Source organism: Balaenoptera borealis, assembly GCF_965194805.1.
Source record: "Balaenoptera borealis genome assembly, chromosome: 21".
NCBI lineage: Eukaryota > Metazoa > Chordata > Mammalia > Artiodactyla > Balaenopteridae > Balaenoptera > Balaenoptera borealis.
In genome coordinates, this window is record NC_138880.1 from 24,764,735 (window position 1) to 24,790,491 (window position 25,757).

Sequence of the window (25,757 nt, forward strand, 5' to 3'; positions counted from 1 at the left end):
GAGAGAGCTGGCAAGGATGTATAAAGTATTTTCTCATATCTGGGCAAAGAGCAGTGTGCACAGTCTATATAGAGACGGGAATGGGTGACTGAGGAGCTCTTTCATAAGGTTTATTTAAATCTGTAGCCCTAGATCAATAGTTTCCATAACACCAGGGATGTACATTTACCATCTAAAAACTGCAAAGCCTGCACATTATAACACCAGAGTCAATACACCAGGAATAAGTACAAATCAAACTCCTTTTTAAAAGTTAAGTGTTTCTGAACTGTTGATATAACATAATTCTAAATTTATAAAATTTATCAGCAAAAGTTATCTGTATGCTCCTTTACAAAGAAGAATCACGGTACATTTTTTTCTGCCACATTTTAACTTTTGTTCTTTTCCTTGCTGATACAATTACTGCCATATCAAGTTTTCAAATTTTTATCGTCCTTTTGTTTTTCTGCTAATGCCTTTTTCAAGTACCACAAACACTGATGAAAGAGACTGTTCTCTTAATAATCTGTTCAGATTAGTAAATGTTTGTTAATTTTTAAAAATCAGCATGTCTACCACATTCATATTTTGAAATAAGGGAGTCAATTCTCATAGGAATAGCAAAACTGTCCTCTACTTAAAGTTCCACACCCCAGAAAATGCTTGTTTTAAGACCAAACAACTGATGACGACACCATTCCCATTGTGATACTATATACTATTACTTTATGTTAGAATCTAGCATATTCTTGCTGCTATAGCGTAAAGATGTATGTACTTTTGCAAGTATTTAAAATTTCACCTTCTTGTATTATACTATTTACCTTTTATCCTTTCTACTCCCTTCCTCCCCCCACCAACCCAACCTAGTCTCAAGAAAGAAAGAAAGAAAAATTCCCTGGCAACAAAGCTCCTTTTGATAAATCAGCTTTGGGGCACAAAGTGGTCCGGAAAAACTGTTAGTCTTTTCAGCACTCGGCTTGCAGCAGTGGAAATGGCAGGATTTCTGTCTCCCGAGCTGTCCTGGGCTGGTCACCTGGGAGGTGGGTGGTCCAGGCGGCTGGACCAGTACTTTCCAAATTCTGGCCCTACTTCTCTGCTTGACTGGATGATGATGTCACCAGTTCACAATAAAAAGAAGGAAAAATTAGGACGCCATGGAAAATTGTTCATACAGATAACTTTACTTGATTGAAAGCTGCCTTTTACCATGCTGTTCTTTCCTCTTGTTTGCGTGTGTGTGTTCGTGTGTATATGTACGTGTGAGATGTCCTCGCTTTTCATGTTAAATGTCTTCTCTTTTATGATGATAATAGACGGTATTTTTTTAAAAAAGTAGTTTCTTGCCAGAACTAAAAGTCGGTGATCTCAAGTTGGTCTACACAAATCTTACTGAAATGCTTTTGGTCTCTGTGAGAACCATCAGATTAGATTTCAGATTGACGGGAGGAAGGATATAGGTGTTGACAATCCTAAATTGACAGTCCTAACACACAGCCTGCAGCCATCCCACACCCCATTTGTGAGGCCCGGCATTTTGAAAGCAAAGTGTTACTGACGCTGATATCTTCTTGATTCATAAAAGGCATGATTTTCAGCTACTTAATCAGCATGTACTAATCACTTTTTTCTTACTAGATTGCCTCATTGTTTTCCCTTAAGCTTTGACTTCTTCATGTTAGTCTTTCTCTGCTTTTAAAAAACTGGACTTTCATCTTTCAGTTTCCAAGATTAACATTTCTAAGTCACCGGTGTGTAAGTTTTAATGTTCTCTACTTTTTTAGCACTCTATATTTCATAATCCAGAGCTGATGATCTTTTGAATCCAATACAGGATTCTCACTACTTTCCGTCTTAGTATCACCATTTTCACTACATCCTAGAAGCCAACTATGTCTGACTTCAGAAAACTAAAACAAAACCAGCAAGACAATTGGAGCACAGGGCAATCAACAAGTTATCTAAGTGAGGTACACCTTGGGACCCAAATATCCAACTGTCAAGCTATGGTCAACCCCCTGGGTGGCCAGTGTATGTTCCAGTGTCTTTCCCACCGTCCTTCATTCATCCTTAAGGACAACCAAATACTATCAGTTCCCCTTTCCTCCTCTTGCACCGTTTACACTTTTCTGATAATGGTACCCACTATAAGCTTTTTCACTTGTGTGCATACACCCCAATCATCTTTAACCACTTTCCTCTCACTTCTAATGCCCACCTACTACTTCAGAATTTTTCTCCCTTCCCTCCTCCTATTAATAACAGTATCTACACTTTATTGAGTGTCTGTATGTACCAAGCATTATCAAGGGGGCTGTAATATGCCATTTCATTTATTTGTCACAAGAACCTTATGAAATAAATACTATTATCTCCATGTTATACATGAAATCCAGGAGAGTTAGGTAACTCCTAGGGTCCCAGTCAATAAACAGGTTTAATAACAGATGATCATAATAACTATGATATTGATAGAGTTATATCAAGGGAAAGGGAAAAGGTTTTAAGTAAAATTTGACAAAGGAACAATATGCTTCTTTTAATAGCTCTCAAAATACTTAGATTAAGCTGCAATTTCCACACGTGTCCTAGATCAGTCCCTCGAATTATAAACTTATTTATGCATTCACTTTGAAGATGCCTAACAACTATTTTTAATTCTATGTTTCTGTTTTAGTGTTTAGTGTCTTCTATTCTCCACAGACATCTGTAGTCCTTTTATTTCATGAACTGAATTGTGTGGTTTGGCCCGAGTACATAACCACCGCTGAGCACAGCTTCTGGAGAAAGTGAGTTCCTGGAAGGGTGCAGCGTGATGAAACGGCAGGGTCTCCGATGGACTCGGGAGACCCATCAGTCTGTCAGTCAAATGCAGAAGAGCTGACTTAGATGACTGTGGTTCGTTCCAGCTTTGGCTTTTCAGTTCCAAACAGCTGACTTATCAATTTCTTTGGGGAAACCAGTCATGTGTAAATCATTAAAAGGAAATCTGGATTCTAAATTCACATCTTGGGTCTGAGTTTCCTTTGGCTCCTTCTAGAAAGGAGTTCTTGCCAGGGCTCCAACCTTCACCCTCCTCTCTGCCCTGCTAAATCCCCATCAGAGGCGCTCCCATCCACCATCCCGGTTGTAACTCTCAGCTCTATAGACGTGATGGGGGCCAACTCTCCCTCTCTGGTCCTGAAACTCTCCCTGACCTCCCGACTCATCTCTCTCTCCTCTGTCCTTAACAGACAACTCCATCTGCATGTCCCCAGTGCCTCAAACTCAACATGTCCAAAACAGAATTTGTGATCTTTCCCATAAATCCTGCTACCTCTGGTATCTCCTAGTCTGGATTATAGCACTATCATCGAGGTAGACACACCGTGAATGGAAGATTCCTGTTTTCTCTTCATTGACCGTCTGCCCTACTCCATCGTATAAAGAGTCAATAAAGCCAGTCTACTCACCATCTGGATGTCTCTAAATCTGTTCCTTCTCTTCTGCTTTGCTGTTAGCCAGATTTCTGCCTTGTTGGACCACCAGAAAACCCTCCTGCTGGTTTCTTCCACCCACTCTAAGCATGACTACCAGAATACTCTTCCTGTCTGATACTCCTGTATTTATCTAATATGCCTGCTTTCATCCACTTGAACATAGGGAGGTAATCAATATCAAATACTCTAAATACGTTGATATCAATGACATCCCTAATTTCAAGTAGATAAAACCAAAGATGTTACATAAACACAACTGATTAAAATTTTCTTATCGTATCAGATAGATATCCCTCTAGAATAACATATCAGAGTTGAAGAACAAATCATTTTTCTCCTACCCCAGCAGGAAAAATATCTCAGGAAGGCTAGAAGAATTTGGTCACGGGAGCAATTAAATGCCAACAGGAGATAAAGAGCACTGGCGTTTATTGAGCAGCTACTACATGGCAGGTACTATATATCAGGTGCTTTATGCAGGTAACCGTAATCAATACAACCCTGTGATGTAGGGATAATCCTCATTTAAAGAGCTAAGACTAAGTAATCTGTTCTATGTCTCCTAGTAAGTAAGTGGTACATCCAGGATTCAAATGGGGTTCTGATCAGTATTCCAAACCTCTACACTCGTCACCACCCCACATCCCCTCTTACCAAGAAAGTGCTGAAGCTTACAAGAGCAATGAATGGCTAAAAGATTCACACACACGGTATAATTGTTTACATTTAATTCAACCACAATACTTCCTTTCTTGCTGAAATTTCAAATTTCAAGAACATAAGATTTGTATGTTGACTGAAGGAGGAACTAGGTAGAGATGAGAAACTATTTGATGATAAGGAAATTCAACTGGCAGCATAGGTGAGATTTCAGAGATCCCTTCCATTTCCTGTGTCTGAGGTCAAGAGTCACTTTTCCACATAAAAACCCACCATTTTTTTTTAGCAGCCTGATAAGATACATGTATCAGCACCTATTTTATACTTAGCACTAGGTGAGGTACCATGAGCAACAGAAGGAAAATAAAGACATGGTATTGTCCACCTCCAAGTAAATGATCAACTCAGGGATGCCAAGATAAACATGTCGTAATTGGTAAAGTCAGCAACCGCTATTCCAGTACATGACATTATATATTACATACAACTTTACCATGTAGTCAATCTAAACAATAATAGTTCCAAATATAAAAGGATTTGACATATTAAAACCACACAAATGGGTAAATTACACCATAATAAAGGAGATTCTACATCATAAAGACCTGAAAAGTAGTCCTTGCTAAGCATGACATTTGAATATTAATAATCCATCTGAAGAACTGATGTGACTTGAAAAGTTTATTTCCTAAAGCAGATACTCTCCCTTGTGTAATTTCCAGTGCTGTTAACTCAACTAGAAAACCCTCTCTTCCTGAATGGAGGAGAAGTACATTTCATACTAGTCGCTGTTTCAATTATTAACATGCTGAATTAGCATGCTGTGAATTGCTAAGGTTTTATTTTTATCATATTAGAAAGAATACAACATTTCTAAAGGAAATCAACATGTAACACTAAGTTCCCTATTACAAGAAGTTGTGCCACTTATAACAATTACTTTAATAGCACTTGATTAATGAAGTTAAGGGTTATACAAATGAAACTTTTTGATGTCATAATAAAGTCCATGAGAACAGAGACAACATTTTTTTTCAGTTGGGGATAAGAGTTATTACCCTCCTCATGTTTCCATCTGAAAGAACTTCCTTTAGAATAAAGATCTGGGAGTGTACATGGGTCCCCCTCACTCCCACCCCTGGGAGGCAGTGACTTTTGTGACTGGGGGTCAAGGGAGAAGGATCAACTTAGAAAGGATAAGTGACCAAAAGTCACACTAAAGGAATGTAGAACAATTAGGATTTTGTCTAATTCCAAAGCCTTAAAACTTCTGATAGTCTACCTTCCAGAGCCCCTAATTTTATTCTCCATCTTTTAAAGTTTTGCTTTTCCTGCAAAAACTTTTGTTTCCACTGCTCAATAAACCCCATTTTCTAAATATGGTGGGCTTGTGATAAAGGGTGAATTTTTAAAGAAAAGTATTTTTTAATCTCTTAAATCCCTCAAATTATCTAAAAGCATATTTTCCCCTCTAGATTTGCCCAAAGGGTCATATTTTTGAAAACTTTACAAACCATCAGTAGTATCAATCACATGTCACTTTTGAGCAAAGCCCTTTGCTAAGCAACTAGCTTCATTTGATAATACTATTGATGCAAGGGAGGTCCTGCAATACTGTATCTGCCATTAATCTCTAAGCATCAGGCTTCGCATCCATCAGAAGTCATTTACTGTGGAGCCTGTCACAGGATATAATGACTCACGCTAGTTGGAACTTGCCATTCCTCCTCTTCAAGAGGGCTTCCAAACTCGTAAAAAGCTTGTGAAATAGTAAATTAAACGGCAACTTTCTTGACTTTTCATTTCATCTTTAAGATGTTAATTTTGCAGGTAAAATGCTCTAAAGTGACTTAATAATGAAGATTTTGCAATATCATAATCTGACCCACAGAGGCACACTAAATCCCTGAAATAAAAGAGATTCGAATTTTACTACTTGGTGAAGGGAAACAAGTTAGCATGGAATCACACAAAAGAAAGATGAAAAAAAAAAAAAAAGAAAGATGCCTTCTCATAAGGATGAATAAATATGATTTCCAAGTTTAAAATTAAGACTCTCTTACAGCCTGCAAGACAGCAAAGGTAACAAATCTTGCCAGTAACAACTGGACCGTATTACAGGGTATCCAATTCTATGAAAACTCTGACTCATTAATGAATCTGAAAACTGTTTCAATTAGCAAGGCATGCCTGAGATTTGAAGCTACATTAGTAACTTATCACCAAAGAAATGAAGGTAACAGAACATCAAATTTCTCTTAGAGAAAAAGTGCCTGTCTTATCAACAGGTGGATTTTTCTCGCATGCTTCACAGGATCACTGCATCCTGCTTTGTTTTAGACAAAGGACTCTGGCCTCCTTCCAAGGCCTCCCTATTTATGGAGTAAATGCAGGCTGTTTGGCTCGGGCATTTGAGCCACTAGACAGTATCAACATGTTGGTGAAAAGTCACAACCCAAGATCCTATTGGTGCCACAAGTATTTTGAACCCAATTATTTAAAACCTAGATATATTATCACATTTATTTTTCCTTGGCTCTGTTTATAAGTCTTTGTTTACTTTACTTATAAACAGAAAACATCCAGAGGAGTAAAGTGAAAGCAGGCTTTAAATTCTTTCAAAGAATAAAGAAAGCGTGGTTTGCAACAAGACCAGATTCTGACTCCTGCTGCCTGGCCTCGGATTCCGTGAATTGTGATGGTGTGCTGGAGACTCATCCGGTTTCAACCACATGCCCGTGGCCTGACCTCAAGTAAAGCAAGGTAGCTGGCAGAGTTCACTGCATAATGCAGGAGCAGCAGAAACCGTTTGTTACCGTTAAGGTTTTTACTCTTTTTAAAAATCCATTTAAAGGCTTATAAATTTTTATGAACTCTTTGTGCGGTAAATACAACAGGGTCGCAATACGCACAGCTCGATGAGCTCTGTCCAGAAACCAGTTCCCCTCCTTTGCATCTGTGACAAGACGGACCGGGTCATCCACTCAGCTTCCCCCTGATTATACCTACAGCATTTGGAGATGCTGCCCTAACCTTTCCAGGGCACTAGGTTACTGTTTACGAATGTGATAAAACAGTCTCTAGCCACCTGAAAAAAACCCTGGAGAGAATCCAAGTCACGGTATTATTGAGGACCAGAGTTAGGGCTTAGAATTTTAGCTCATGTGTCTCTGTCACATCAGCACCTTAATGTATTTGCTTCACAAGCCAGCCATAAACACTTCGAGATCTCTGCATCTGTAAATACAGTTCCCCTTTAGAGCTTTAAGTTTCAACTGTCAAACCATTATTCAGCATGTAACTGTGGAACAGTCAGATATTATGTTTAATTAGTAAAAAAAAACAAAAACCAAAAAACTATATAAGATCAATATTAGGATATAAATCGGCCAATTTCAAGGAATCTAAAATGAACTACACCTCCTGACCAAGCAAAACCAACACTCTTTACAACCCCCTTTATATCTATTAAAAGACTTATAAATAAAAGACTTCCGAAAGTAATCAACGCCAAAATATTCTGTAGAAATGAACAAGTTTGCTTACCCAACATAAATGCACTTTAATACATCATTTATCCATCAATAGATACTGCCACTGATGCCAGCAATCAAAAGAAATGTTGACTCTAAGAATGACTAATACGGAGGGTGATCTCTTTTTTTAGAATACGCTTGAGATTCTATATGCAACATACACACGTGTTATCTATAATACACACATGCACATGTAAAAGAATGAATAAAAGCAGCCGTAAAACTTCTTAACATGTTATAGTCAGTAATTAATGCAAATAGGAATGAAAACACTCGAGACTGCAGTCTTTTGGAGGCAGGAGCTCATAATCCCCAAAGATTCAGAAGCATTACCTCATTGCAGCCTTGAGACAAGCTGAGCATTCACTGTAGGTCTTACCCAGCATCCCCTGGTTCACACAAAGACAACAGAGGCGTGACCAATCACATTGTGGCTAGCAGGCACTGTTTCAAAGCCCTCTCCCAATATTACCCATTGACATGCTCGCTGGCAGCCTGCTGAACTTGTCGTCATGGCAACACATCCCAGCTGCTCACCGAGGCTTGTTATATTACTTTCCCTTTTCACCACTCACTTAGCTAATTAAAAATTTAGGACTATGTTTTTGCATGTTGGACGCAAACTGAAACAATGCAGGGTCCTTTTTTCTTTTCTCTCTCTCTCTTTTTTTTCTCTGCCCCCAACGGAGCTTTTAAAAATGCTGGGAAAAGCGATTTGAAGGACACTCCCATGAAGTCCCAATATAACCAATCAATAGACAGACTGCATGTAGCTTCAGCCAGATGGAATTTGTCGCTAAACCTAGTCTGCAGCAAAGCAAAACCACACCGTGAACGTTGAGAAGGATGGTCTTCCTGTTTTGAAATAGACAAGCCAATTCGGCAAAGATGATTTATGTTGAAATGTTCGCTATGTTCTTGGTCAAAAATGTTCTTTAAATATTTTTTTAAAATTTTGATTCCGATTTAAAGCAGCCTTTTACCCATAATTCCACAATGCAAGCAGAGTAAATAAATAAATAAAGCACAGAGGAAAAGATCCTGTAAAACTGCCAATATGGCAAGTGCCAGAAGAGGTTCTCAGCATAAAGCATGCTATGAACCTGCCATATGTTTTATATTTGACCACCAAACTGTACCACTGCTGGAGCAGGATAAAAACAGCAGCTCTGCAGTTGAAAACCCATGGAAAGAAAAATGCCAGCTTTTGTTTACCACAGCTCAGAGAAATAATTTAAGCCTTCCAAACTCTTTCAGAGATGATGGCTGCCTCACTGAGATGGCCTTTTAAAAACTCCCCTTCTATTTCTAGTTACACCTCATGACTGGAGTTGATACCAAAGGCATTCTTAGAATTCTAAGGTCAAAATTTCTCTTGCTATTTCAGTGCTCCACTTAACATAGTAGAAAGAACATTAAAATGTGAACCTACGTTCACTGTCAAGAAGCAGAGATAACGAACATGAAAGTGGTTTTGAAAACCCCAGTGTTATAGTTTATAGGAAAAGTCGGCCCTCATTTCAATTCAATGGGAAAATCAAGATATCAAAATCAGGCCTGGGTAGGCAGCTTGGTTTTTTGCTTCCTGTCAGGTAGGTCTACTCATTTCTCTGTCTGAAGTCATCCAGGGCTGCCCGACTGGTAACATTCAGCCCACAAGCACAATGAAAATACAGAATCAGACAGGCAGGGCATCTCCTCTCCAGTATTACCCACATCTCTGAATTTTCAGGTCTACCAGCAATTACCACGGAAAAGAAGTCCCACCCACTGAGATGGTTAGAAATGGAAACATCAAGGAAGCCACAGAGAATTCTAATTTGTCTGGGAGGGCTATGGGAAGAATACCAGCTGTGAAATTGAAGGAGAGGTGATTGGCATGGCCATTTCGGGTATCAAAGGTAAATATTGTTTCCTTTCTCTCTGTCTTCTGACTCCATGTAACCAACAGATGGAAATATCTATGATGAGGCTCTGGGTTAAACATGGTAGACTGTCAACAGTAGCTCCCAATTCCCTCTGAAATGACAGTAAGAGGAATATAAAAGAAGAGAATGAGAGAGAAGATGAAAGCAGATGAAACCCTCAAATAATTCTGGAAGTTGGACAAGCAGATGGATGAGAGGTAGCTGAGTTAAGAGAGTGAAGAAAGTTTAAATATAATATAAGAGGAAAAGCGAACCACGGATGGTGGTGTGGGTGTCGTGATTCTGAAACAACTTTGTGTGTACGGTGAGACTGAGAAAATTTGTAAATATACTGTGGGAGAAGGAGTACACAAATATACACTGGGGAAAGGAGAGAAAGAGCTCTGTGATGTATGCATGTGTGTAATATGTATGTGTGTAGCTTTCCCCCAGCTCTGTCCACTGAAAATCCCTAGAAGCAATGTTACCCCAGTAGCAATGAGCACATTTAGTCTTCATGATCTTGGGTTCTAAATACTGTTCCCCACTAAAAGAAAAAAGGTTTCCTTAGAGAAACGACTGACTCTGGGTCTGAGGCAGGAAATGCTTAAGTGCACCAGGAACATCTTTTTGTGCCAGAAAGCAACAAAAAGGCCCCAAAACTGATGGAGACACCTCAAGTGACTCAGTGACGAGACTGAAAGGGTTTCCACAGCTAAATCGGGAACAAGTTAAGCATCAAATAGCATGTATGCAAAAGACTACAACACATGGAATAAAAAAAAAAAATCCATGAGTTCATTGTGATAAAAAACAAGCAAAAAATTACAGAGTGTGCAGAAAAGGAGAGTGCTTTTTTTGAAACAAGTGAATGCCAATTCATAGCTTTAGAAGAAATTATAGAACCAGAATTCGCATCTGTCACCACCATTGTAATAAAAGTAATACAAGGAAGAATTATCGATGCATGGCAAAACCATAGGGTAAAACATTGTTGGAGATTCACATAGTCTCAGAATATCAACAAATAAATTATTTTTGTTGACATCTTTATTGGAGTATAATTGCTTTACAATGGTGTGTTAGTTTCTGCTTTATAACAAAGTGAATCAGTTATACATAAACATATGTCCCCATATCTCTTCCCTCTTGTGTCTCCCTCCCTCCCACCCTCCCTATCCCACCCCTCTTGGTGGTCACAAAGCCCCGAGCTGATCTCCCTGTGCTATGTGGCTGCTTCCCACTAGCTATCTATTTTACGTTTGGTAGTGTATATATGTCCATGTCACTCTCCCACTTTCTCCCAGCTTACCCTTCTCCCTCCCCGTATCCTCAAGTCCATTCTCTAGTAGGTCTGCATCTTTATTCCCATCTTGCCCCTAGGTTCTTCAAGACCATTTTTTTTTTTTTAGATTCCATATATATGTGTTAGCATATGGTATTTGTTTTTCTCTTTCCGACTTACTTCACTCTGTATGACAGACTCTAGGTCCATCCACCTCACTACAAATAACTCAATTTCGTTTCTTTTTATGGCTGAGTAATATTCCATTGTATATATGTGCCACATCTTCTTTATTCATTCATCTGTCGATGGACACTTTGGTTGCTTCCATGTCCTGGCTATTGTAAACAGAGCTGCAATAAACATTTTGGTACATGACTCTTTTTGAATTATGGTTTTCTCAGGGTATATGCCCAGTAGTGGGATTGCTGGGTCGTATGGTAGTTCTATCTTTAGTTTTTTAAGGAACCTCCATACTGTTCTCCATAGTGGCTGTATCAATTTACATTCCCACCAACAGTGCAAGAGGGTTCCCTTTTCTCCACACCCTCTCCAGCATTTATTGTTTGTAGATTTTTTGATGATGGCCATTCTGACCGGTGTGAGATGATATCTCATTGTAGTTTTGATTTGCATTTCTCTAATGATTAATGATGTTGAGCATTCTTTCATGTGTTTGTTGGCAATCTGTATATCTTCTTTGGAGAAATGTCTATTTAGGTCTTCTGCCCATTTTTGGATTGGGTTGTTTGTTTTTTTGATATTGAGCTGCATGAGCGGCTTGTAAATTTTGGAGATTAATCCTTTGTCAGTTGCTTCATTTGCAAATATTTTCTCCCATTCTGAGGGAATAAATTACTTTTTAATTACAAAGGGAAAAAAACAATGGGAAGGCCACGCTTTCCCCAACAATGGGGAAACCACTGCAACCAAATGATCAAATTTGGCATCACCAATGACACAAAGAGCCACCATGCCTCCTAATGCCACACACTGAAAAACACAGCACAACCTATGAAGTATTCTTGCCCCCAAAAGGTGTTTAAATCTAATCATAAAGAAATAATCAGACAAACTTCAAATTGAGGAATACTCAGGAGCACCATCAGCCTGTAACGTTCAAAAAGGTTAATGTCATAAAAGCCAAGAGGAAACTAGAAAGCTCATCTAGATTAAAAGACTGGAGACATACAACTAAATATCACATGCGATGATTGATTAGAGCTTGGAATTTAAAAATAAGATAAGAAACAGCTAGAGAGAACATTATTGGGATAATAGGAAACATTTAAATATGAACTGTACACTAGATAATAGTATTATAGCAATGATCCACTTTCTGAATTTGGTAATTCTAGTTTCGTTATGAAAAAGAACATCTTGGTTCTTGGGAAATGAAAGCATTTATGGATAAGTGTCATAACTACTCTCTAATGGTATATAAGGTAGCTACATAATAGCTGGATGGATGGATGGATAGAACAAATGTGGCAAAATGTTAACAATTGGTAAATCTAGGTGAAGAGTATACTGGTCTTCACGTCACTTATTTGTAACTTTCATGTTGCAAAAAAATAAATTAAAAGCTGTAGAGGGGAAAGAAACTTGGAAAGTCTCTGGAACACAGGTATTGTTAAAGGTGAGGTATGAAACAGAAAAAAAGGTCCATGTGGGTTCTGCAGCAGTTTTCCTGTTTTGAAATATGCATGACTTGGATTATTTTACATTCACTCCCTCTCTTGTCTTTTGAGAAAACTCATAAATACATTCTCAGTGCTGAAGTTTTCTGAGAAAGAGGCTGGAAATCCAGCGTTGTTCATCTCACAGAAAACAAAACTGCTTTCACGTATAAGAACTAAAAAGGGTTAGAGGAAAAGCACTGGACAGTGAAAATGGTCCATCACCTACTTTTTAAAAAATTGGATGAGAGACTGTCCTCCTGTAAGTCACTGATGGGAATCTCAGCGAAGAGGCAGTGATGGGATTTTGCCTTCTGGGTCTCGCCCCTCTTCCCTGGCCTGTCGCCCCAGACCCTTTCTCCACACCGGACTTTCTAACGTGTCTCAGTGTGGTCACGTCACTCCCCTGACATGCCTTTCAACTGATCCCCTTCGCTCTTCCTACTAAAACTCAAAACTCCTTCAACGCCGGGTGTCGGGTGCGTCGTGCCAGGATGCCAGCCAACATCTCGTGGCGGCCACGCTCTCCTCCGGGCCTGTGCTCCTGCAGAGCTCCAAGCTCCTGAAACCAGTCCTTTCTAGGCTCTCCACGGCTGTCCCTTTACTTATCTGGAGTCCCCAGCTCTCTGTAAGCTCCCTGGGGGTCTTGTACACCAGGTCGCACTCCCAACCATCTAGCTGGCTGCCCTCCCATCTCCTCAGAGCAGCGGGATCGTCTACCAAGTCGGCCTCACGAGGCCACTGGCCCGATGAGGGCGGCCAGCGATGTCCCGTCGCCCTCAGAGTCTTCTCCCCACCCAGCCACCAAGCATCCCGTCAGGAGCTCCAGCCACGCTGGCCTCCCCGCCGGACACTCTCCATCCCAGCACCCTGCCTGCGTCAGCGTTCCTGCTTCGCCATCTCCTATCAGCCTGCTGAGTGTCCTTCATGCTCCATTCTGTCTGTCTGTCCTGCTAAACTGTAGGTCCATGAGGCCTCTGCTCACCTCAGATAAATGCCCAGCATCTAGATCTCTGCCAGGCCCACAATAAATGTGAGCTGAGTATAGGAATGAATTAATTTTTAAGTGTTTTAGTCTACCTGGAGAAATCAAAACTAAAAGAATTTCAGCTTCCTTTCTAGGAAGTAACGACGTAATTTAATACGTGTCGTGCAGTTAGCATGTTAATCAAATAGAATAAAAATCCTGGACGATCGTGAGAAGAGCAGGCCTACAATGAAAATTTTATGATTGTTAAGTTATTAACTATCTCTGGGACACCTTAAACCCCCTGGAGGTAGGTACACAACGGGAGAGAAGTGGGGAAAGGTGACATGGCCAGAGGTAGAGCGTAAATGCTGAATAAAATGAAGCACATGTGAAAGCACAAAACATAGAGTATAATCTGGATACGTTTCTAGATTTATAAGACCCTCCCAGCCTGAAACAACAACAATAACTCAATAAAGAAATATGATTTAAAGTTATAAAAATATTTGGTGAAAATCTGAAATGAACTGATATTAAAACAAAGAAAGTAGAGCAAGTCTCAAATCCGAAATGTTAGGACTGTAATGGCAGCTTCTTGAAATTAAAGACACGGGAGGGCTTCCCTGGTGGCGCAGTGGTTGAGAATCTGCCTGCCAATGCAGGGGACACGGGTTCGAGCCCTGGTCTGGGAAGATCCCACATGCCGCGGAGCAACTAGGCCCGTGAGCCACAATTGCTGAGCCTGAGCGTCTGGAGCCTGTGCTCCACAACAAGAGAGGCCGTGACAGTGAGAGGCCCGTGCACCCCAATGAAGAGTGGCTCCCACTCGCCGCAACTGGAGAGAGCCCTCGCACAGAAACAAAGACCAAAACGCAGCCAAAAAAAAAAAAAAAAAAAAAAAAGACACGGGAGAACAGAAGGCAAGTGATAACTCTCAGTTCCCACGCTTAGAGAATTAATACTGTAATTCTTTTAAAACTTGCTTATTTGAGTATTTGTTTAGTCATTTGGCTCCTGAGTTTTTATGACTTGGGGTCATTTCTGAGCTCCCCTTCTCTGCCTGTATGTTACGTCTCTCCTTTTTCCTTTGGTGCCTGACCTTCACGTCTGGTGGGGACTGAGGACATGACACTGCTTCCGCAGCTCCGACACCAGTAACTTCAATTTCCCCATTAGGACACTCAAAATATTACCAAAACAAGAACGCTACTACTGCGCGGAACCTGAGGTAGCAGATATCACTTATATTATTTTTCTCTTCATTTTTAAGGATGGGTATCTTATTGCAGCAGTGGATAAACTGGGAGCAAGGAGAAGAAAGGATCTAAGATGTACTGAGTACCGCCTAAGACCCAGGAGCAGGATTGTACATCAGCTCTCATTTAATCCTAACAGCAACCCAGTAAGTTAGGTCTCATTATCTTGATTTTAAAAATAAAGCTTTAATAAGTTAATAGCTTATCCAAAGGCTACACGGTCCCTAGAGCAACAGCCCTGGAAACCAACCCCTGAGTCCCTGCCTAGTGATTATTCCCCAAATTATGTGTTAAGCTAACAGTGATATGAATCTAAATTGGAAAACACTCCACCTGCCCATTTTGAAATGCTACACATCAGTTTAAGGACAAATAAATGCGCAACGTAAAAGTCGTCTATCTACTAGCTTTTACTTTTGAAAGAAAATAAGGCTCCTTATACTTGACAAGCATCGCCATCTATTTTACTCTTAAATAGAAGTTCGTTACAACAGAGTCTTGTTATAACAACTTAGGAGAGCACAGAATCAAGTAAAAAGCCAACTGATTATAATTCGATGCACCAAGTGCTATAACATTTGTATGTACAAAATGGTGTTGGAACACACAAGAGGGAACATTAAGCTCTGCTTGGGAGAACCCTAAAACATGCAACAGACACGGTGACCACCAAGGAGGCTTCAGGAAGGACTAAGGGGAAAAGGCATTTCAAGGAAAGAAAAAAGTATAACGCCAAAAACAGAGCAAACGCATTGAGTGCTAAACAGTAAGGCAACTATTACTTTATTTCATCCTCATGACAACCCAGTCAGGTGGTCCCATTATTGTCACTTTTTACAGATAGGGAAACGGAAGCACAAAGAGAGTAAATAACGTATACAGCTGGTGGAAGAGTGGAATCCTGTGTACCATAACCAAAGGGCTGAAACAATACGGCACATCTGGGGATGTGCATCATATGAGAAGCAAAAGACAGACCCGCCCCACAAACTACACAATTAACACACCAGGAAATGCTGAGACCAACAGTTAAGTATGATTCACTATTACGTTCTTGCTCTGTGCTTGGCACTTTTCATATACATAATCCCACTTAAGCCTCACCACAATAATCTCTGAAGTAGTTATTCTTACAACAGCCATTTTACAAACGAGCAAATTCAGGGCAAGGAAGGGTAATTTGCCTGACGTCACACAGCAAATAAATGCTGGACTCAGAACTTGAAATCAAGTCAGTCTGACACCAAGCCTATGATTTCAACCTCTAGGCTATCCTGCTCTTTTATTAAACACTGAGAGGTCATTTGAAACAATTAAAAAGCATTTGTGACCTCGAATTCAGCAAATACCTCGCATTTGTTTTAGAACCAGACCAGTTATACCTAGAAAATATGACTGTATTCTTACCAAAATCACTTTCACCCTGAGTGCCCATTTGCACAGAAAATATTTTAAATTGTTCCATTTAAAAAACTGGAGTCCTAAGGGAGCTATGTAGCTACATTCAAAATGTATTATTCAGATTTAGAACATTACGCATTTCATGAGTGAAGCCTTTTAAAGAGCATAAAGAAATACATTCTAAAAGAAGGATAAGAGGACTACAGTTCTTAGCAAGGAGAGAGATGATGTGTCCTAGCAAAACAAACCAAAGATGAAAGAATATACTGAACAAGGACAAGGGATCATTTCCAAAAGTCTTAGACCCTAAACTACAGAGCCCCTGATTCGCCACTAAAACGGCGTGCTCTGGCTTCAGGGATGTAAAACAACTTCATTGTACATGGTTTCCCTCAACCCTCTGCATCATTTATAATCTTCCAAGAAAATCAAACCTTTTTGTCTTCACAAAACTTTTTCTCCCGAGAAATGCCAGGGGTCCCATTTCTAGGTGCACTTCTACAGGCACTCAAGAGCACCTTGCCCCCATCAGAACCAAGGTGAGCGCTACTAACTTTTGTTCAAAATACACATGCAACCTGGAAATGACCTCTAAAATCTAAAGGACAAAATTACTTTTTGGTCGAAAGAAAGAAAGAAATCATGCTACAATCAATAAATAATAAGTCACTTTGCTTTCTCACCAACGAATGGCTGTCCTATCACAGCTCTGTCGTCTGCCAGAAGGAGCTCTGTCTCTCCCATCTCCATCTCCCAAATTCTGCAACTGGGATTCTCCTGTGTTTTCCCTTGTTGGAGAAATTTTTAAAATACAAAGAAATTTTTAAAGTAATAAACACCTGCAGAGCCACGACCTCAAATTGGCAATTGTTGAAATTTTGTCATTTTTTCCCATTTTTGTCAATTTTTTCTATAGAAGAAATGAAATCTTTCAGGTAATGATGATGCATTCATTGTCTCCATACCCAGAGGCAAGCACTCTCATGAACTTGATGTCAATCCTCCCAGTACATTTAAAACACTTTTCCATAGGTAAATGTATGCACAAACGATATCCGGTACTTTTGGGAGCATAATAAGAGGCTAGTTAAATGGTATCATATTGTATGTTGTCCTGTAACTGTGTCTATCTTCTTTGTTGATGTGTCCAGTATCTAGTACAAGGTCTGGACAAGGTAGATATTAGATAAGTATCTGCTGACTGAATGAAAGATAGGTTTATAATAGAGCAGTTCCATAATTTGTGAATAAATAAGTTCTTCTAAACAATTCTTTACTAGTAGACATCCTGGTGCTCAAATGCCAATAGAGAATTTATACTTAAATGACTTTTTCACTCATATTTTAAATGCATGAGATGCTCAACCTCACTCATCATGAGGGAGATGCAAATGAAAACCACAGGGAGATATCACTTCACACCTGTCAGAATGGCCAGCATCAAAAAGACAAGAAACAAGAAGTGTTGGTGAGGGTGTGGAGAAAAGGGGACCCTGATGCACAGTTGGTGGGAATGTAAACTGGTGCAGCCGCTATGGAAAATCGTACAGAGGTTCCTCAAAAAATTAAAAATTGAACTACCATATGATCCAGCAATTCCACTCCTGGGAATTTATCCAAAGAATATAAAAACATTAATTCAAAAAGATATATGCACCCCTATGTTCATTGCAGCATTATTTACAATAGCCAAGATATAGAAACAACCTAAGTGCCTAATGACAGACAAATGGATAAAGAAGTTGTGGTATATGTACACAATAGAATATTGCTCAGCTATAAAAAAGAATGAAATCTTGCCATTTTTGACAACATGGATGGATTTTGAGGTCACTAAGATGCTGAGTGAAGTAAGTCAAATAGAGAGAGACAAACACCATATAATCTCACTTATATACGGAATCTAAAAAAAAACCCAAAAAACCCCAACCTCATAGATGCAGAGAACAGACTGGTGGTTGCCAAAGCTTGGGGGGTGGGGTGGGTGCAAAATGGCTGAAAGGGGTCAAAAGGTACAAAAGCTACAGCTATAAAATAAATAAGTCATGGGATATAATGTACAGCATGGTGACTAGAGTTAATAATATTGCATATTTGAAAGTTGCTAAGAGAGTAGATCTTAAAAGTCCTCATCACAAGAAAAAAAAATTGTAACTGTGTGGTGACCAATGTTAACTAGGCTTCTGGGGATCATTTCCCAATAGATACAAATATCAAATTATTATGTTGTGCACCTGAAACTAATATAATGTTTTATGCCAATTACATCTCAATAATAAATAAATTTTTAAATAATAAATGCATGCTGTATAATAAGCATGCATGAGATCACCTTAACACAGTATTTGAGTCTTCGCTAGAGATTGGAAGACTCACGTATCAGTACCACATGAACTATTCCAGTTCAGCACTGATGCTCATATTTTCCAGGATAAGAGAGGTAGGGGAGCTCCCATCTGCATTATGCACAATCTGGGCAAGACGCTCACATTGCAATAGGAGTGAACTCATAAATAACTACTATTTTTTTCTGGCTTATTATTGTCACCTATTTGGTGATGCATGTCCCAGCTTCCCAGGAAGGTTTAGTTCTCTCCTCTCTGTATATATGTACTCTGTTAGAGCATTTATGACACTGTAATGTACTGATAATTTGTGGGGGTTTACATGTCTGTCTTCTGTACACCAAACCATGGGTTCTCAAGAGGGGCACCGATTTGTAGACATCTTTGAATCCAGAGCACTTAGGTCAATGCTCAGTAGTAGCTGCAGTACAGTGGATCTCCTGGGTAGATTTTTAAACTATCATAAAACTCAAGAATGATTTCTGCATTTCCATTTCTCCTCATATGTTTTAAATTCTTGATCACTTTATTTCTTTATATTTTTATTCTAAAAACATTTTTAACACAGAAAATTCCAAACACTCAAAAGTTGACAGATGATTATGCTGAACACTCTATCACCCAGTTTCGCTAATTAACTCATTTTCATCCTTCCTTACAGAAACCCAAACTGGAAATCATAGATGGTGTATTATGGGGATGATTTATTCAAGAAAAACTGTGCAAACTTATATGAAAAGGAGAGTCCTTGGCCCTACATCAAAAAAGGTATTTTCAGTTAAAATAAAATATTTCAGATTTTTAAAAAATGACTCCCTGCTTTAGCTAAGTTTATCAACTGAATAACTTAGTTACTGGTCCTGCTCCTGAAGAGAGTGTTCCTGGCTTGTCAACTTTGCAAACACAAGGTCATTGCCCCATAACATCCTATACCAACAATTAATGTAGTTAAATGATTAAATGTGTTTAGTAATGAAGGATCAGTGTTCTCTTCCAGCCTAGACTTCCATCTAGAATAGTGAACCTTATTAAATTCGGAATCTCTTGGTTTCTTTTGTATGCCACTCTGAAAGCTGACTGCATCCCAGATTCACATGTTTTTCTAGAAAAGTTTTAACTCACTACTGCCAGAATTGGAATTCAAAGCCCCAGCAATTAGATGAACTGACCTGTAATACTAAACAGCAATACAAAGACAGAGGCCTATTTCTTGATGACTAGGATAGTGTTAATAACTAACTTCAGGTCAATAAGAAATGCTTTCAAAATTAAATTCTTAAAAAAAAAAAGATGTTTTTTAAAACCCACATGATAGAGAAAATCGTTATAACTGTCACCTATCTCTCCATTTGAACCTGTACTAGCCTTGCAGTTCTACAAAGGTTTTGACTGTCATCTGTTTTCTCAAGTTGAAACAGTAGTTGGCCCATGTTTTACAAACAAAGAACTTTATTTCTTCTCTTTTCAGAGGTCCTGAAAAGTCATCTTACCAATATATATTATGCAATATGGAATTACTTTTTTAAGAAAAGGAAGGGGGGCTTCGCTGGTGGCGCAGTGGTTAAGAATCCGCCTGCCAATGCAGGGGACACAGGTTCGAGTCCTGGTCCGGGAAGATCCCACACGCCGTGGAGCAACTAAGCCCATGCGCCACAACTACTGAGCCTGCACTCTAGAGCCCGCGAGCCACAACTACTGAAGCCCGTGCGCCTAGAGCCCGTGCTCCACAATAAGAGAAGCCACCGCAATGAGAAGCCTGTGCACCACAACGAAGAGTAGCCCCTGCTCGCCGCAACTAGAGAAAGCCCGCGCACAGCAACAAAGACCCAACGCAGCCTGGGTCTTTATTTATTTTATAAAATAAAATAAATAAATTTATTTTTAAAAAAAGGAAAAATATAATTGAAGGGGAGCTGGAGAACTAGAGGTTTTTGTATATAGGTTATAAAAATGAAAGAAGGAAGCGTAAGTATCACATAGGTATGAGCTCAGAAGAATCAGAAGCTTCTTAGTGATCCTTCAGTGAACGCTTGAGACCAGATCTAAGACTTGAAGTCAGGTGCAATGGGGTGAGTCATGAGTGCTCTATAATTATCTAAGGATTTTTGTTTATGTTTTGTTTTTTTAAGCAAGAAGATTTGCATATATGTATATCATAAATGCATGAGAAAAGTGCTTTACAAATGTCTAAACTAAAAGGAAATTAGCTGGTTGATCGACCAACAATAAATTGGGCTGTGCTTGTCTACCCTCAATGTCAAAGTTTATTTAACTGTTGGCTGCTGATCTGTTAACATCAAAATTACATTGATTGAGCCAAAATCAAAGATTCCTCTGCTGTTTACACATTAGGGATGAAGGCTAATTACTTACTAATCCTTGAGGGTTTTAAACACTTTTGATGTACTAAATACCCCTGAGGACCATACATATTTTTTAATGGGTTGAGGACAGATCCTTCAACACATGTGCAATCTAATAACTGACGAGTAACAGTCAGTTGCCAGGCATGATGATGTGACAAATGTCAACAGGGGGACCATCACGGCTCTTCTCACAGAGTAGTCTCCCACTCTCTCTCCAGCCAAAGTTTACAATAAAAAATTCACAATCTATTGATTTGTATGTCATCCCTGTGTTCCCTCTGGTAGAGCTTTTTAATGCATAAGACATAAACTTAATAGTATTAATATGAATTCCATCTACCATTTGCTGGTGACTTCCTATGTGCCAGGCGCTGGGCTAAGTACTTTAAGTGTATCGCGTGATATCCATCTTGCTTATCACCACATGCTCAGGAGGCTTATTCGGTACAGGTCCCCAGTACACAAATACTGGGGTGCTCAAGAAATATTTTTTGAATGAATGAAAGAATTGAGGAGTAGGAGGAGAACCAGAAGAATGGGTGAGAATGAGTATTATGAACAAATGCATATTACTCAAAGACTCCATCTGTACACTGAACCCAGAGTTCAGGACGGTCATCTCCTAAAGTAACGGGTTTGGTTCATGAAAAGATAAACTAAAGGTGACCAATGCTTTTTTACTAACTCACCATCCTTATCTCTGGGCTAAGTAAAAGAAGCTAGATCAGAGTTTGCTTCCTAAAAAATGGCTGGCTAGTTAGCCATAGTAGGTCAAAAATAAAACAAACCAAAATACCAAGCTCTGTGTCTCCTGAATGTTTCATCTTGGTGTTAGCCTGAATGAAAACTCGTTTCTTTGACATGGTACTTATCAACACGCATTTACTGAACAATTATTTTATGCAGGAAATAGAAAACAAAATTTTGAAGCATTAAAATAAATGGGGTCGGACATTTAGAAAAGGCAATTTACGTTTAGGATAAAATATAGTATGTCAATTACTTAGGATAATGAGGACTAGGACATTCTTAAAGTCAGGCTTTTACATCGCTGATTAGGGAGTAAATTTAGTATCACCAAATTAGAAAACGTGACTTGACCTCTGTCGGACATCATGCCAACAACCAGCTGGGGTTATCTTAGAGTTTCAGATTAGGTTGTGCTACAGTCCCTCTGAAGGCAACATCTCCAAGGAGCTGGCTTTTGGGTGGTGGCTCTGATAAAAGGCAGTACAGTATTGTGCACAAATCGGTAGGAGTATGAATAAGGGTGACAATGACCAATCTCATTCCCAGGTTTGAGAAGTCGTGCAGGGCCCGGCGTGTGCACACGTCTCATTAGGAAGTTACTGGAGTTGTTGTTAGGACATCGTTTAAACACTTCTTTAGTCATTTGGACCTAACTAATTAGTAAACACAACAACGAGGTATTTCTTTGGCCACAAGAGTGCCATAAAAACATTACTGAGGCACGAAAGGCACCATGAATCCACAAAGTCAGGGAACCAGTGGTTGATTTCAAGGGGCACCTTGATTTTGAAATGATAAAAATGTGCATCTTCAAATAAGGGAACACTGTTCATTATGATCACCCCTGACATATCTATCACACTGTTCAGAATTTTCAGGAATATCACATCTCCTCACCATGTCATTTTGCAGATGAGGAAGGTGAGGTGCAAAGAAACTAAGAAACATGTCCTCAGGTCACAGAGCTAGAACACTAGAACCCGAACCCAAATCCAGGGCTGTCTACCCCAAAATCGGCCCCCTTCATTCTACCACAGCTCACATCCCTCTAGCAAATACTATGGCACATTAGAATATGACACTCAAGAGATGCTCAGTAATTATCAAAAAAGCTGTTATCATCTGTAGTGGATTGAGTGGTGGCCCCCAAAAGGATATATCTCAATCTCAACCCCCAGAATAAGTGACTGTGTCCTTATTTAGAAAAAGGTCTTTGTAGATATGATTAAGGATCTTGAGCAGATCATCCTGGATTAGCTGGGTGGGCCCTAAATCCAATGACAAGTGTCCTTACAAGAGACAGAAGAGAAGATACAGAGAAGAGGAAAGGCTGTGTGAAGACAGAGGCAGAGATTGGAGTCACAAGACAAGGACAGCCTGAAGCCACCAGAAGCTGGAAGAGGCAAAGAAAGATTCACCCCTTAGAGTCTTAGGAAGGAGTGACGCCCTGACGACACCTTGGTTTCAGACTTCTGGCCTCCAGAACTGTGAGAGAATACATTTCTGTGGTCATAAGCCACCCAGTTTATGGTACGTTGCTATAGCAACCCTAGGAAACCAATACACCATCCTTAGGCCCAAGGTACCAAGTGATTAAGTTTGGTACCTTGGGCCTAAAATCCAAAAGCAGTCTTCTACCCTGTATGTACCAAAGAGCTGACTCTGACCAATTTTATCACATGGCTCTCCTCTGAAAAATTTATGAGTAGCCTATTAAAAGAGCATTTTAAATCAGAGCTAATATAATGTAACAACTGGTGTTACTGTTCAAGGCTAGAAAAAAATCTAAAATACATTTCAAAACAATCATCCTAAAATTAGGCAGAGTGTGGTCTCCAAGGTTATAATGAGTTTTAGAGACCAAAGTTATCACACAGAAGCCACAGCAGTTGAAAGAGCAAACTTTGGTAATAAAACAAATTCTACTGTAAACAAAGTGATGGGAAATTAAATGGAAAGAAAACACTCTTTCTTTTAAAAGAATAGAAAAAATGATGAGGACCCTGCATGTCACAGGAAAATCACAATGTACAAGCATTCACCAGAAGCGCCTAGATAAAGGAGTGTTTCTAAGATTGGCAGATAAAGGAGTGTTTCTAAGATGAGCTTACAAACCAAACGTCTGCTTGTTTCTTCAACTTCAGATGGATTCATTATACCAGCACTTCTCAAACTATCTGTGGCAAAGGATATTTTTGCAAAATATAATAAAAATGAATTTCTGGGGAAAAATGAAATGAAAGACAAAAAAAGCAATCCCAAATTTTTTCTTTTTTTCCCAAATTTTTATCATTATACGCAGACATAAAATTACATTTCAATAAGTACAGTCAGAACAAATAAATCACAGGAAAAAAAGACTTACAAATATTGCACATTGTTGAAAGTGTGTTCATAGACAATTAATTTAGAGAAATGCTACCATACTTATAATTCTCTGTCTTTCTGTAATTGTGATGAAACAAAATTTATGGAAGAAATAGTATTCCCCATATTAAATGTCTACACACACCCCCTGAACAAAGTAAGTGTATCTATAAAGTTTTTAATGTGACAAATGAGCTTGCTGCTTGCTTGTTAATTTTCTAATCTAAACTGGATGGATGGCAGTGTTACTTGCGGGAGATAATGCGTCTCTAAAACGTTTCTCTAAAATGTTATTAAAACTTTTTGTTTTAATAACAGTCATAGTAGAGAACCCAGTCTCACAAAAGGTACGTTAGTGGGAATGGAAATTTTAAAACAATTCAGCAAGCTTGGGATTTTTTTTTTAACTTTTACTCAAAGCCAGAGATGCTGTATTTTCAAAACTCATCTTTAATCCTCCATCAGTAGTCGATGCCAACAATTTATCCAGTAAAGTTAGAGCTAGGTTTAAATCATCTACCAATGAAATAAATGGTTTCCAGATTTTATAGCCTTTTGGGTTAGAGAAGCTAATCTTAAAATGAGGTGTCCCAGTGAGGACACACCATCTGCAATTCACACCATGCCTGACTCATGAGACAGGCTGCTAATAACGTGCTTGGATGTCGCCGAAACATCAAACTGCTATCAGCTTTTAGATGCTGCTCTCGATTTTTGAAAATATATTTTAAACCACTTTACTGAGGTATGATTGACATACAAAAGGCTGCACATGTTTAATGTACACAACTTGATAACTTTGGAGATAAGTGTACACCCGTGGAACAGAATACTACCCATAGTATTAACTACACTGTACTGTATACTTAAAATTTGCCAACAGGGTAGATCCTATGTTGTGTTCTTATCACACACACACACACACACACACACAATGACAGTAAATAAAAAGGGCAGGAGGAAACCTTTGGAGGTAATGGATATTTTTATATTTTTATCACATAGTCTTACAGGCGTGTATCTCACAAACTAAGGTATAAAAACTTACGTATATGGCAAAAGGCAAGATTATGTTTCAGATTACCTTGATTAACAAAATTTCTAGCTCTGCCTTCAAAAGAAGAGCATTTCTTTTTAAAATAAAAAAATTTAGCTTTATTGAGGTATAACTGACATGCTTACTCTCAGTTTGTGAATGTAAGTCCTCCTGGACCTATCTGCCAACCCCACTCTGAGTAGCTCTCAAACCAATGCTGACATCCCCAAGCAAATAAAGGAAGGGGCTTATGGCTTCCCCGTGCACTGAAGTAAGGCAAGAAGACACAGTTTTCTCTCCACTGTAAATTCTCTCCTTCAAGTCAGATGAAGAATTTATTACAGCCTTTCAAGAAAGCTATGTCTAAATGGGGAACTGAAATTAACTAGGAGAATTCTGGGTTAATAATTTTTTTTTAAATGACAGGTTTTTATCTCAACTGAACCATCATGCACATTAACCAGTTTCAATGCGCTTTGTATGTTACTAAGATTTCTCTTCAGCAGGGCATGACCCAGGGAAAGAAAAGCCCAGTGAACGTCCGTTAAATGGAACGGAAATCACCACAGTCCCCATCAAGGGATGCTTTAACTGTGCATCAGACACCCATGCACTACTTGGAGTCCATAAAAATACATGCACGTGTAAATTCAAGATGATGTCACGATTATTTCCCTCCTTACTTATGATGCCTATTTCAGAGTTGTTTAAAATTAATAAGATAATGCCTTTGTAAAG

General features: G+C 39.1%; 2 protein-coding genes across 7 annotated transcripts in view; both read right to left on the reverse strand.

Moving 5' to 3' along the window:
- The window catches only part of STOX2 (storkhead box 2), a 208,299-nt gene that overhangs the window by 54,202 nt on the left and 128,340 nt on the right, over window positions 1-25,757 (reverse strand). The window lies entirely within an intron of this gene.
- LOC309619741 (uncharacterized protein) overlaps window positions 1-25,757 on the reverse strand; it is a 189,257-nt gene that overhangs the window by 26,715 nt on the left and 136,785 nt on the right. Inside the window, exon 4 of one of the 2 annotated variants that reach the window (XM_082375369.1) lies at window positions 1,072-1,086. The exons of the other annotated variant lie outside the window; for it this stretch is intronic. The gene's annotated coding sequence lies outside the window, so the exon portion shown is untranslated. Of the gene's footprint in view, window positions 1-1,071; window positions 1,087-25,757 lie in introns of those variants that run through there. 2 annotated transcript variants of the gene reach the window in all.